General features: G+C 42.2%; 1 protein-coding gene across 3 annotated transcripts in view; it reads left to right on the top strand.

Annotated features, from left to right (window-relative positions):
- Positions 1-13,294, top strand: part of SRGAP1 (SLIT-ROBO Rho GTPase activating protein 1) — a 147,227-nt gene that overhangs the window by 54,225 nt on the left and 79,708 nt on the right. The window lies entirely within an intron of this gene.

Raw genomic sequence — 13,294 nt, 5'->3', positions numbered from 1 at the left:
TTGTAGCACAAAAAGGAAGAGGGCATGAGGGATAGGAAGAATAACACTGAGACAGGATCAGCACTGGAACACTGTTGGCACTTGGCTGTTTGGAATATGGTAGATCTGAGCTGGGGGTCCATCACATGCTCCGTTTTGATGACCAGCAGCCAGCGTGAGGTCATGACAGTCACCTGGAAACAACAGCAGTGAATCCTTGAGGAAAACACTTAGCTCAAAAGATTAGAGGGTGAAATGCTTTTCAGACTCTTGGCTTTTTAATCCCTGTGAATTTCACTGTTAGTTAGGTTTCTCTTTTCGTTTACAGCATTGATTCCCCAGGAGTTTTTCATCTTTTGTTGGGGAGTATGTTTTTAACATGTCAGCAAAACCCTCCAAAACCCATAAAGTTCAAGTCACAGGGTGGCTCCCTCTGATGGCTTGGAGATGACTGAGTTGAATCTAGTAGTGTTTCTTTAAGATTGAAAATAATAGAGGAAATCAAGCCAGGCCAGCTGAGCTCTGCGGAGAAGATTATAACCCCATTAGAGCTTCTCATTCTGCCATGGTTATGGGCTTGTCATTATTGTGGTTTTCTAGCTATCATCTTACACCTGGGAAGCATTAACACAGGATTCAGTTCCTTGTAGAATCCCTTCAAATGCATTTGTTTGTGGAAGTAAGTTATCTATTGCATTTGATGTGACATAATAATTATAATTGCTTTCTTCTCAGACAACTCTCTGTTTGTTCTTATGAATGCTTTTTCTGCCCCAGCATTTCCTTTCTGATATATTTGTTTTATAGTTTTAAGTCCCTTTGAACAAAGGGATATTTGGTTTTGTTCCGTATTTAATTGCCATAATTACACTCTTTCCTGACTAGTATGTTTGTAGGCATTCATAACTTCTTTTGTGTTGGCACTCCAACATCTGCACTTGGCATTTCAACATCAGTTAAGTGCCTCTGCTCCATGATAAGTGCTGGCTATCATCTTCCATGGAGCTTTTAAGCAGTTGCCTTAGAACATCAAATATATTACATTCTATCCCTAACAGAAGAAAAAACTAGTTGGAAAGACCAGAAGCAATAAGGGAAGTGTTGTTGTAGTCAGAAAAGGTATCCCACTGGTGCAGGAGAGGTTGTCTCAAGTCAGTCTAATCCGGTGCACAGCAAGGAGGCATGTTTCTACTTCTTCAGAAAACAGCAGTATGTGTCCCTGTCTAGCATATCTCTAGTAGCCAGCTGGTGACCTGGCCAAGCTCCCGCTTGACAAATCTGTCCCTTCGTGCATTGATGCGCGGGCTAATGTTGTATCCAGCCTTTCACTAAAGGGAGAAGCCCCGAGCAGTGCCATGGATCGATGTCCTACCTCCCTGGGACTAGCTGTTTCAGAGAGCCAACTCATGTCATGGGAGTCTTCTCTCCCTCTCCAATAAAAATAACCAGACCTACAGGATAAGGTATTTCCTTTTCCTCATACTGAATAACATCCTGACACTTCCGTGCCTCAGACTTAATGCACACATGAAGAGGCAATTATATGACAGACGGTTTCCTCCCCAGCTTTCTCCATTATTCAATTGCTTCACATTCCCATGTCCTCTCAGCACTTGGCTGATCTGTCCCTTGTTACAGGTGTCCCGGGACCCTCAGGTCTGGCAACCTGAACAAAGGTGGTGGACGAGGTATTCACTCTGGGAGTTGTACCTGCTCCGAATTCCCTGCAGGAGGATTTCTTTTGTGGTTGGCTGCATGAGGAGTATTAGGTTCCTGAACTAGGTACTCCTGTATCTTAGTTACTTAATGTGAATGCTTGCCTTCCAGAGGCAAGCAATCGTGTGGATTGCTACTCTGTACCACTGCAAATCCAGTAGTGAGGTGGATGTGTTAAATGATGGTCTGATCCGCAAAACCAAAAGGAAATTCTTCCACAGGAAATAACGGTGAAATGTGTGGTTGTTCCTGCTGCAGAGTTTAGGCAAGAGAGTCATTTATCAAGGAGGAAGCTGTATCATCTTTCTTGTTAATGCTTTACGCATGCATTTTCAGTCAAGTGCTTGACAATATCCACTGTACTTTATGGCTGACAGTAATAGAAATTGCCCCTGTGCTGGAGGATTTGGACTGGAAGCCAGTGAGCCCTTGGCATTAGTGCCATTACTCTTGCCAAGGCATCATCAGAGTGTCACTTCTAGGGAAATGTATCCTTGCAAGTATTTCACCGGGGTGTCTAATGCACAGCTGACAGATAAGACAGTGCCTATGCCAGGCACTGTGAGAAACAGCAGAGCACATGATCAGATGACAGTGTATCATGCAGGGCAAACAGGACTTTTCTTACTCTTTTTTTCCTGGTATGTGTGACTACATATCTGACTGATTTAGGTGAATTTTGGTTCATGTGCCGCTGCGCTTGAACCAAAGCGCAGTTGTTCTTTCTGCACTTGCAGTTGTTCTTTCTGCTCCTCCCTGACTGCTGTTATGGGGGGGCTGCTGCTTCCTGTGTGAGGTGCTAGGGAGCTGTGTTCCAGTGTGAAAAATGGATTATACAGAAACTAATGGTTTAGAGTCATCAAACCTTTTTGGAGAGGGGATGGTTTCTCTGGTTTCCCTCTGTCATCTGTGGAGAGAGTAGCAGTTCTCCCAGGGAGCAGACCCCAGAGTGCATGGCATTTGGCTGCTGCTCTGAAAAAGTGGCTGAAAGAGAAGCAAGGTGGAAGATGAACTCTCCTAGGCCAGAGTGATAATGTAACCCCATTGTAAGGGAACCTGCATGGATGGAAAACAATCCTCACCCTCAATTCCCTCACCTGATTTTTTTTTTTTCTGGTTGGATTCAGGCCTTGGTCTGACAGATCATGCATGCAGCCTTATGTGTCTTATCTCTGGAAGGTCTAGAAGGAAAGAGGGGGTGAGCAACCAGGGAGAGGAGGGAAGGTGGGCCCATATATTTTCTTAACAGGCCACAGTTAATCAGCTAAGAGAGATCAGCCAAAGCTTCAGTCCATCTGCACTTTAGGTCCCATTACCATTCTGGTTTGCAGTAGCCTTCTTAGCCCCCATCATATGTTCTTGCCTTCCTACTCTCACAGTGGCAGCGGTGTAGTTGCAGTGAGAGCTGATATGAGGGATAATCGTTTTTACCTTGTTAATTTTTAGCAAGATCAACACCCTAAGCACACATAACGCACATTAGCACAGATGCGCTGCTCTCAATCCAGCTTAGGTCAGCTTAAGTTGCATCTCTGCAGTGTGCTAAGGGTGGTCAGATGGAGACTGTTAACAGCAAGTGCAGAGATAGGCAGTAAGGTTTCTGGTCTCTCATAACACCAGATTTGCTATAATATTAATAACAATTCTAATTTTGATAGTGCCTGCAGTAAATAGGATGCCTGTTGGGTTTTTGTTCTGCTGCATTTCCTTTTTCCTCAAAGAATCACATAGGTCTTGCTTCCAGAACACAAAGATATGCTCATCCTCCCCCTTCATTGTTTTTTCCTGAATGTCAGAGCTTGGGTTTGCCTGCCTGCTGTTGTCTGAGGTCAGCTGGATTTTAGGCAGTGGTAAGTAGCCCATGATAGAGAAACCATGGCCAAATACAGTCCTGTCAAACTGGAAGGTTTTGCTTTTATTCACAGCAACCACTCTTAGCTTCATATTGAGATAATACTCCTTCATTTAAAAGTACTTTAGGTCCTTTGTAACAATCAAACTTCTTACTGGAATGTCACTTACTAAAAAACACCAAGCAACACACTTCTTTGCTCTTTTTCTCTTCTTTTTTTTTTTTAAGGAAGTTAAAAAAATGTAGGGTACAAAAATATTTTGGAACGGGTGAATAAGTGACGGGGCCTTGTTGATTTCTGTCACAGAAGAAGGTAAAACATCTTCTCAGATCACACGAGAATCTAGTGAAAACTGAGAATAAAATCCCTATTTCCCAGGTGTTACGCTTGTACTGTCTTCACCCTTAGCCAGGCAGCTCCTGTCTTTCCTGCATTAGTTCTGGGGTGGGATACTTAATGCTACACAAACCCCCCATTGTTCCTGTATGTGCAGCATTTGTCAGACAGTGGTTTGGGATTTAGATGGACATGTTTGATAGAAAGGTCACCATTCTGTGCTGCACAAGAATGAGCACGACTGTGCATCCATTCATTTGATCGTTACTGCTGCTGTTGTGAGCTGTGAATGGCTTCCTAGACCAGACCTTAACAATGGGTGTCTCATATTGAAGATGGTGCAGTATTCTGTATTTTTATGCAGAAAAGGAAGTTTTCTGAGCTGACCTGGCCTTTGCTCTATTTTTTTCTGAAGTAGCACATCTGTATTGAGCTGTTTGTCTACAGTCTTTAATAAGGAATGTCATTAATGTCACAAAATCTTGTTCTGTTTTTTTACAAAAGAGTTTTTCAGTCTTTCAATTCAAAATTTCATGTATTCATCCAGCAGATTCTTCTGTCCTCTGATGCTCATCCAAATGTTTGCCATATTAAGCTGCCTGAAATGGAGCAAATGATTCTGCTCCTCCAAATTTATTTTTTAAAAACCCCAAAAACATATGGGGAATACAGAGGGAGCATATGTCTGCAAAGTAAAACATCCTGGTAAATAGAGGAGCATCCTCAAACCAGGGTGTTGTACATGGCTGCCTAGTGCCTGTGTAAAAAGATGCCGAAAGTATTTTGTTTTGCCCCCAAACAAAGTTCTTGCTATCCTTCCCTCCCTGCATTCAGAGAACATCAGCAGAGGTTCTTGAGCAACAGCAGCATTTATCAGGATGTCCATATCGGGCAGTGGGAATACAGTGAAGTCATCCAAAAACCCGTTTTCAAAAGGAGACCTGAAACTGTTACCAAGGTAATTTTGGATTCATTTTCTTGGGAGCACCATCCTGAAGTCACCCATGCACAGAGGAATCCAGAGGAAGGATGTAGGTGGTGAGGAATCTAGCCCATATCAGAGGCAGATGTGTTTGGCATTCTAGGAGCAGCGACTGGCCAGACAGTGTGTTCTTTTGCATAGCTAACGAGAGCGGGTTTCTAATAAGACCAAGTGTCTGAGATGTGTCACCCTGCTGAGCTGATGGAGTATGCACTGTGTGGCAGCACAAGGAACAAGAACAGCACTTTTTCTTACTGTATCTCGGTGAACAAATGCATAGGTTTGAAGGTGCAAATTGGAAGAAGTCTGGCGCTCGGGAGAATGCTGACAGTCTTGTCCAGTATTCCCGTGCCAGATGCAGCCTCTGCAAGGCTGCTTATTCTCCTGGATCCACTATTGTTACATCACTGAAAGCTTTTATTTCTTGCCTTAAAATTCCTTTGGCAGAAGTTGTTTAGGTCTTTTTACTTGGAGATTTAAATGATAAAATTTCTATCTAAATCAAACCAACTAATGACATATTAAAAAAAATCAGAATTTTCTTTGCACAGGAAATGGCAAGGTTTGGAACTTCCATTTACATCTTAATTACAAGCTTTTTATAAATTAAAAGAATGAAACTTTGCAGAGGAGGGAAATTTTTAATTAAAATCATTAGGTGCTTTGGAATGAATATGTTTGTTCTCCTTTGTTAAATCAAAATGCTTAAGGGCTTTCCTGATTAGTTTTGTTTTTTTTTTTTTTTTATTTTACATCAACCCTGTCTGCACTGTGCTTGCATCCTCATGGATAAAGATATGCTTTGAAAGTATCTTTCTTTTTTCTGCACAACACGGGTGCATCTGCAGCTCTGCCAGCGATTCTGTCTGTAGGACTGAGTGCAGGAAGTGCTCAGGAAAGGCAGGCTCTCCAGCTTAGCATTCCCAGCAAAACACCTGAGGGACAGAGGCAGGTCAAACTGAGTGACACCCTTGATACAGGATGGCAGTGAGGAGGTGCTTTGAGAGGAAGGATCTTTTTTGAAAGTTTTAAGTGTCCTAGCCTGACAGAACTCTGGTGCATTTCTATGAAAATGCTGGTTTTCTGTCTAGCCTTAGTGATGATTCAAGAAGCTAATTAACTCAACAGAGTTAAAATGTTGCAGATGTGCTTCTCACTCAAAGGACATGAGACAGGTCTTCAGTTGCCATCTCATCACGTTGCTTCTGTCAGAGACTACACTAATTCTGGGTGGCTTTTCCACCCACTCTGAGAAGCTCAAGCAGCTTGTTTGGCTTGAGTATGAACTGCTTGTAGGTCTGCTGGAAAACTTGTTTCTAGCAATCTGGCTTACAAACAGCTTTTTCTGTTCAGGCTATTGGCTTTTCTGATCTGAATCTCCTTCAAGAGTGCCATGTACCTGAATGGTTAGAGGACTCTCTCTGTGGGAAGTAGGAAAAGCTTACTGGGTAACATGTGCACTGATCTTCCACACCAAGGGAGGCTTTTGCCTACTCGTGTCTCAAGCAATTTTGTAAATAGAGCTCTAGGGGAGAAAAATAAGTCTAGTTGTAACTGCTTGGTAGATTTCTATATTTGCAAGCAATTTCCACGTGATTTACACAGTTCTGGGCAGGATTGATTGTTCTCCAAGCAAATTCATTTTGTTTGGAAGTTGGGAGAGGGGGTTCCTGGTGAGTTTAGCTGGATTCATTTGGGTGTTACAGTTCTGTTGAGTCTTCTGACAAGTCTTTCTTCATGCCTGAAGTTCTTTATTTTCTCAAAATTTGACCTCATTGGTTAAAGCCAGTGCTAATTTGGGATGGAACTGGGTTTTACAGACTGGGAAAGAACCATTATCTGGAACAGTGCATCAGAAAGGCTTAACTTGCCGAATGCTTAAATACTGAGCACTTACTGTCTTTGCTTTTCATTCTAGGTAAAGAGCTTTTTTTTCCCCTTCTATCAGCATTTTGTTCCTTCAAAGCAGACAAAAGTAAATGTTACTCAAACCCCTTTCACAGTGTCTCCTGACTATCTTATTCTTGTTCTTCATAACCTGGAAGTTTGTGTAAACAACTAAAAATACATCTCCAAGCTTTTTGGTCACACGACTTGTTTAGATTGGACTCCCATCATTTGGACCTTGCTATTTGTAGTAAGGTTGTGTTTAGAAATATAGTGTGGGACACCAGGATCGTACAGTTTCCAGCCCTGTGTGAAGGTGGAATGAAATTTATAGTAATGGTGTTGTATGTTTCTGAACAGTATTTCTGGACATGCCCACAAAACAGGTCGTGGCACCTGTGGTCTGGGAAGTCACCCACAGACTGCTGTGGTTTCACCATTAGCGTTTGATGTGTGTTGCCTGCAGTCTCATCTGAGCTTGGCACTGTGTTCAGCACTGAGCAGGCGTATGGTAAGCTGGACGTAGGAGCTGGCTGATAGATGACTGTCCTGAGGAAGAGTCAGCTAGTCATGAAATGATTGTTGTTTTATAGAGAAACCACAGCGGAGGTCTTTCAGGTAATACCCAGCTTGGACATGAGTAATCTACAGTTTTAGACTGAGCCAGCTGGGGTGACTTGAACTTAATGCAGAGGTAGTCTTCTTTTCTTCGTGATTTTTACATGACAGGATTATGACAGATTATCACCAGAGTGACAAAGCAGAAGATCAGCACTAAGATGAAAATGTCTGTCCAGGCAGAGAGGACAGGACTGATGCTTCAGTAAGCACTGTCACTGTACTTTGACAGACTAGGTGCAGGAAGGAGGTTGTGGCAAAAAATGCATGTTTTGCAGAAACTGGAAAGAATAAATGCTTTTTTTAACTGGTTTATCTGTATTTTTGTGCCCTTTAAGGTTTGTTGATAGGTTTTAAATGGAACAGGAATAGAATAATTTGAGGCACAGGACTGCAGGTAACTTGAGGCAAAGGATTGCAGGTAATTTGAAACTGAAGGTCAGCTGGGTTTAAGTTATCCACTATCTGTTGATAAGCTTAAGTAACTCCAATGGCTTGCCACGGTAGTTTTCTTTTCCAGGAACTGACCTGGTTGTTCCTTATCTCTCTACCTGTCTTTGTTTTATTAATATGTCTGATGAGAATTTCAGTAACTTATTTAATGCAGAAGTAGCAATTTCCTTGCCTAGAAAACACTGGCATCTCTCTCTGCTCCCCCTGCCCTTTCCAGGAGATGCTCTCCAGCCTTCTTGGTCACAGCAGCCACTTTCAGGGAAAGGGGACAAATTCTTGTCAGAAGTTTGGCTACTGCAATCCTGGGTTCATCTGGCCTGAGTAGGTGTGCACTGCCACACCTTATGACTTTTTGGTCTTTACTTAATCCTTCTGTTTCAGCTCTTTCCCAGTGCTCCTGACTGACTCTAACTCATCTTTGTTTAAAAAAAAAAAAAAAAAGAGCAGCCCTAAGGTAAGCATTTGGAAATTTAGCACTGTTGTAAAACCAGTATCAGGAGTATTTAGACTATTCCTGGTTAAGGAAACTTAACTCAGAATAAAACCTCCTTTGGCAAATTTTCAGAAGCATATGAGACTCATATTGCTTGCTCATACGTCTGGTTTGTCCTTCCAACTACCCTTGCTTTTTTCCCCAGTTGGTATCCCTGTTTACTGCATTTATTATTTCAAAAAAATTTCCCTAGTATTTTGATTATGTTCGGATGATGATCTTCTTACAAGATGGAGATTTCTCCTTCGTAGATGTCACATCTTTCATTTCTTCACTAAGTTGTGCACTGCCTTCTGTGAATTGCCAAACTCTGTTTTTTCCCAGAATAAAGAATAACTACTTTTGCAGGTTACCACTTTGCCATCCAGCTGCTATGGCTGCTGATGTGCTTCTCAGAGCTGGAACTTTATACTTACTAACATCAAGACTCAGTTTAGCCTGGGAAAGGGCCTAGGAGCTCCAGCTACTGCCCTGCCCATTGCAACTCTTCTCCTTTACTCACTCCAATGCAGCTTTGGCTACCAGAATGTCTATTTCCAAGTGGAGATAGGCTAAAAACATAGGCAATAATAGGGGTTTTATCGCCTTTTTAAATAAAGGAATTCTGAACTGAGCATGTGAATTATTCATCCCTAGTCCATTCACTGAAGGTGCCCTAAGTGGCACATCTGTTTCCTACAGCTGTTCTTGGTGTCTTTGCTTCCATAGAGCAATCATCAGAGCCCTGCTGGAAACCCTAATCACCCATATGTGTGTTGGAGAGAACCATTTGCGGAATACACAAAACAGTGAAGTAATGCAGAAAGGCGATGCAGATACTGGGTTCTACAAATCATCGACTTTAAATTTTGTTGGTTCTGATATTTCATGTCATTAAAGAAAATGGGAGTGATATTTTTCTTTTTTTTTTTTTTTTTAACTTCTAATAGATTGAAGACTGTTTCCAGGGGACCTGGAAATACGCAAATTATTTTAGCCCAAATTTCATTTATTGCAGATACTATTCTTTGTCTTACTGTTGAGTGAGTAAGCAACAGTTACCTACAGTCTCATGGGATTTTTTTTTTCTATTCCCATTATCGGGAACCTTGGGTGGTAGGGGCTTTCTTCTCCTCCTGCTGTAACCATTGAAGATAAATTTAATTAAATGTGGTCCGCAGTCCAATTTATACTTCCCTGTAGCAGGAAGAGCCTGCTCTGTGACACTGAAGGATTTGTTTTTTCCCAGCTGCTGTTAGTGAAATTCGAGGCTCTGAGTAATTGGGTTCAAACTTATCAGAAAACCTTCCTTTGTGGTAGGTGTTTTATTTTCTCACTTAGGCATTACACCTTTTACCAAATCAGAGTGGTACATAGACAAATGTATTTGAAGCATGGCAGAATTTATACAGTCTTATTAATTAGGTGACATACAAAAATACCTGTCTGTTACTGCTACTTGTATAATAGTTATAATCAACCAGCATGGTGATTATCTGATGATCTTTTTTACACTTATTAGTATTCCCACAGACAGAATAAATTCCATCATGATAGGGGTTATTCCTTTGTTTAATTAGTAAAAACACAAATTTTCTGCTCAAAGTTTGGCATACAGAACTTTTGTTTTTCCATTCCCAAAATGTGATGTCCTTTTTCTTAAATCCTCTGTTGAGTCAAATTCAGTATTATTTGCTATGTGAAAATGAGACAAGACACTGAAATTTACTTTTGGATAATATCACAGACATGCTCAGAAGACCACTAATCCCTCAATGGCGCTTTGCTTTGCAGACTTAGGCCAAGTCTCCACTAAAAAATTATGCAGATCAAGGTCCATCTCGTCTGACAGACATACTCCTCAGCCAGACTTGCACTTTTGCAGTCAAATCTGTACAAGAAGTATGAAGCATGGTGATAGAATTTCATTCAAAGATTTGCTGGGTAGTAGATGCCACCCTTCACTCAGCACTGAGTGGGTGAGTGAGGAGCTCTAATCTCCACTGCCACCTCACCAATGCAGGGCTGTGGGGACCATCCCTGCTCTGTGCTGCTGGCAAGGAGGGTGCTCATGGGCAGGGGCTGATGCTCTGCCCAGAATTGTGCCAGCATCCCAAGCAGCATTCTTTGCCCCACTTGGTGGGCTGGGGCAGACAGGGCCTTAAGTAACTACAAGGATGTTCTCAGGTGAGCAATTAGCATGGGATATGTCCATAAAGTTTAAAAACTGGTGTTGGAGGCATCTCAGTGGCATAGCTGTTTGTCTCACTGAAAAAAAAGTACAGATTTAGTTTAGAAGAAAAACAAGAGGTGCCCAATATATTAAGTTGGGGGGTTGGAGCAATAGTGAAAGTATTTTACTGTATGTTAGGTTGGACTGAAAAGGAATATGGGTAAAATGCTGGCACACAGCACAGATTACTGTTTCCTTTTTGTGCTTAACTGCGCTATTACTTCACCTTGGGACTTAATGAGCTGTCACTGAAAGTCATGGCTTTGTCAAATGCATGCTCTTACTTATGGCATGCACCAGGGTGTGTGTCATCCTAAAGATGTTTTATTGACCTCCTAAAGATGTGCCATGCATGGAGAATCATTTTCACAGGATGTAGGGAGGGCATTTTCTCTAGTTATTAATTTCTGAGTCTTATCATAGTGATAGTTATCAATGTACAGGAGATGCCTTATCTGTCTGATGTACAGGTTTCATTACTTTCTTGCTTATCCTGCTGCTCAAGAGTTCCTGGCCTGCACTTCTACCAGCATAACTCTTCATCTTAAGAGCTATGTCACCTGCCAGAGGTTCAGAATAATTAATATTTTTGTCAAGAAAAGGCACATCTCTCAACATCTCATTTCTAGAAGAAGGCTTTCAGATGTTTTCACTTGTCAAGTCTCCACCTGAGATATTAAGAAGGAAGGAAGGGTTTTATTGTGACAAATAAGTAGAGATTAACAAAATGAAGTGGTGCTGGTCTGCATGCAATCTGTACCCAGATCGGTATGGTCAGGAGGTTTCTGCTTCTCTGGAGGTAAAGGATGTGTGCCCGTACTAAGACTGGAGTCATTTCAGGGTAGTGTCAGTGGACAGGTGATGCAGTGTTTGTTGCAGAGTGGATACTGCTGCACTATCCAAGGCAGCTCCATCATCAGCATCCTCAGCATCCTCCATCCTTGCAGCAGCTGAGGCAGGAACTCAACCTGATTTCACTCAGTTTACAAGTAAGGAAGCTAATTAAGAGCATTAGGTTTTCATTGCTATTCAGATCGTGACAAACTGGGTTTTCTTTCCTATTGGACACCCTGGTTTGTGTGGATTTTTTGTCTCATAGAGTGCTAATGCCAATCAGGCCTTCAAGACATTGTGCAAAGAATTTTTCAGAGGAGACCCATGAGTCATTTTTCTGTTCTATTGGCAGATACATCATTGATGAGAAGATACAAAAGATTTGGGCATACTGATTTCTTCTTAATTTTCTCATGTGCCCAAAATTTTAAGTCTGCAAGGAAAGGCTCATGATATCTTTAACAAGCATAAAAAAAAGGATGGTCGAAGCCCGTCAGAAGCTTCAGAATAAGTTTTCACATAGATCTTGACAGTTTAGATGCCCTAAATGGGTTTTTAGAGACTTACTTTATGATCACCTATCTGCTTGGCAGACAGTTGCACAGACTCCTTTTTCCTCACTCCCTCCCTCTCTCTCTCTGTTTGCAGAGCTGATTTGCTCATGTAGAAGTGGGGCAGTTGGATTTTGGGAGAGTATCTGCTCCCACAGCAGGAGATTAGGGCTGGTCACTCTGATGAAAGACCTTGAATCAGACTGTTGATGCAGAGGAGGCATCTTTCCCTTTGCTTTCTACTCTTCTGGTTGGCAGTGTTTTGAGATGAGATGAGCTTTTGCTGTTGAGCAATATAAAGTTCCTTCTCCTCTGAGGGACAGAATTTTTTGCCCTCAATCCCAGCTCCTGTGACTACAAGGACAGAGTATGCCGGGCTCAAGATTTGGTAGGATATAGTGCCAGCACTTAGTTATGTGTGCAAAGGAGCAGTTGCCACAAAAGCAGTGGCACTCAAAATGTGGTGCAGGAAGACTGCCTGCTTAAATTCATGGTTGCTTGGCAGTAGCACTGTGGCAAAAGTGTCCTGCCAAGTCATGAGCTGGCATACTGCCCTCCATTTAGACTCGGACTGTAGGCAGCCAAGTGACCAGCAGCTGTGGGTGTGAATAGCAGGAGGGCATTAGTCCAAGAACAACAAGAAGAAAAGCTTCTTCTTCTATGTTTAGAGATTTTCTTGGCTCTTCCAGACATGTCTTCTCATTTCAAAAGGATCTGGAAGGTGGAAGATGCCCTAATGCAGCTGCCCTTTTTGAATCCTGTCCACTGGGATCCCCCAGTTACAGGATTCTGCATGGGAGCATGGTGTTGCCCAGTCTGTGACTGTAGTAGACAGGAGTGTGTTTGCTTGAATGTGTAGAATGAAATTTGCGGCTTCAAGGAGAGGATTTGTTGTTTCTCTGCTCCCTTTGTTTGAGCAGGACAACTGAAGTGACCCATAAACAATTGTCTGCATCCTGCAAGTGGCTTCTACACCAGCTTTCCTGCTAATGGCTGCACAAGGATTGGTTTTTATCTGTAAGGATGCCAAAGCGCTTGAATGAACGTGGTTTACAGTTTTTAAAGGGGTTGACAGATGTCAGCAGGGGCTTCAGATTACTGACTCTTTGTACAGCCCTTCAGATACCAGGCGTGATTCTCACTCCCCATCCATTTCTACACTACAGCCTGAAGACGTGATCTGTCACAAGCAACGTCAGCCACATCCCCCAAAACCCCCAAACAAACAAAAAATCTGAAATTGATTCTCTGGAAAATAGCACAAAGTCAAACATTAATGCTGGGGTGTGCATGGCAAAGGTTGCATTTTAAATGGGAACATGTATAAAGCTGTATGCTCAATATACTAAGTGAAACTGGTGGGGGTGAGGGTAGAACAAA

This window comes from Corvus kubaryi, unplaced genomic scaffold, assembly GCF_017639235.1.
Source record: "Corvus kubaryi isolate FWS band 111438036 unplaced genomic scaffold, C.kubaryi_AGA036_p1.0 137, whole genome shotgun sequence".
NCBI lineage: Eukaryota > Metazoa > Chordata > Aves > Passeriformes > Corvidae > Corvus > Corvus kubaryi.
This window is presented reverse-complemented; position numbering and strand designations above follow the sequence as displayed.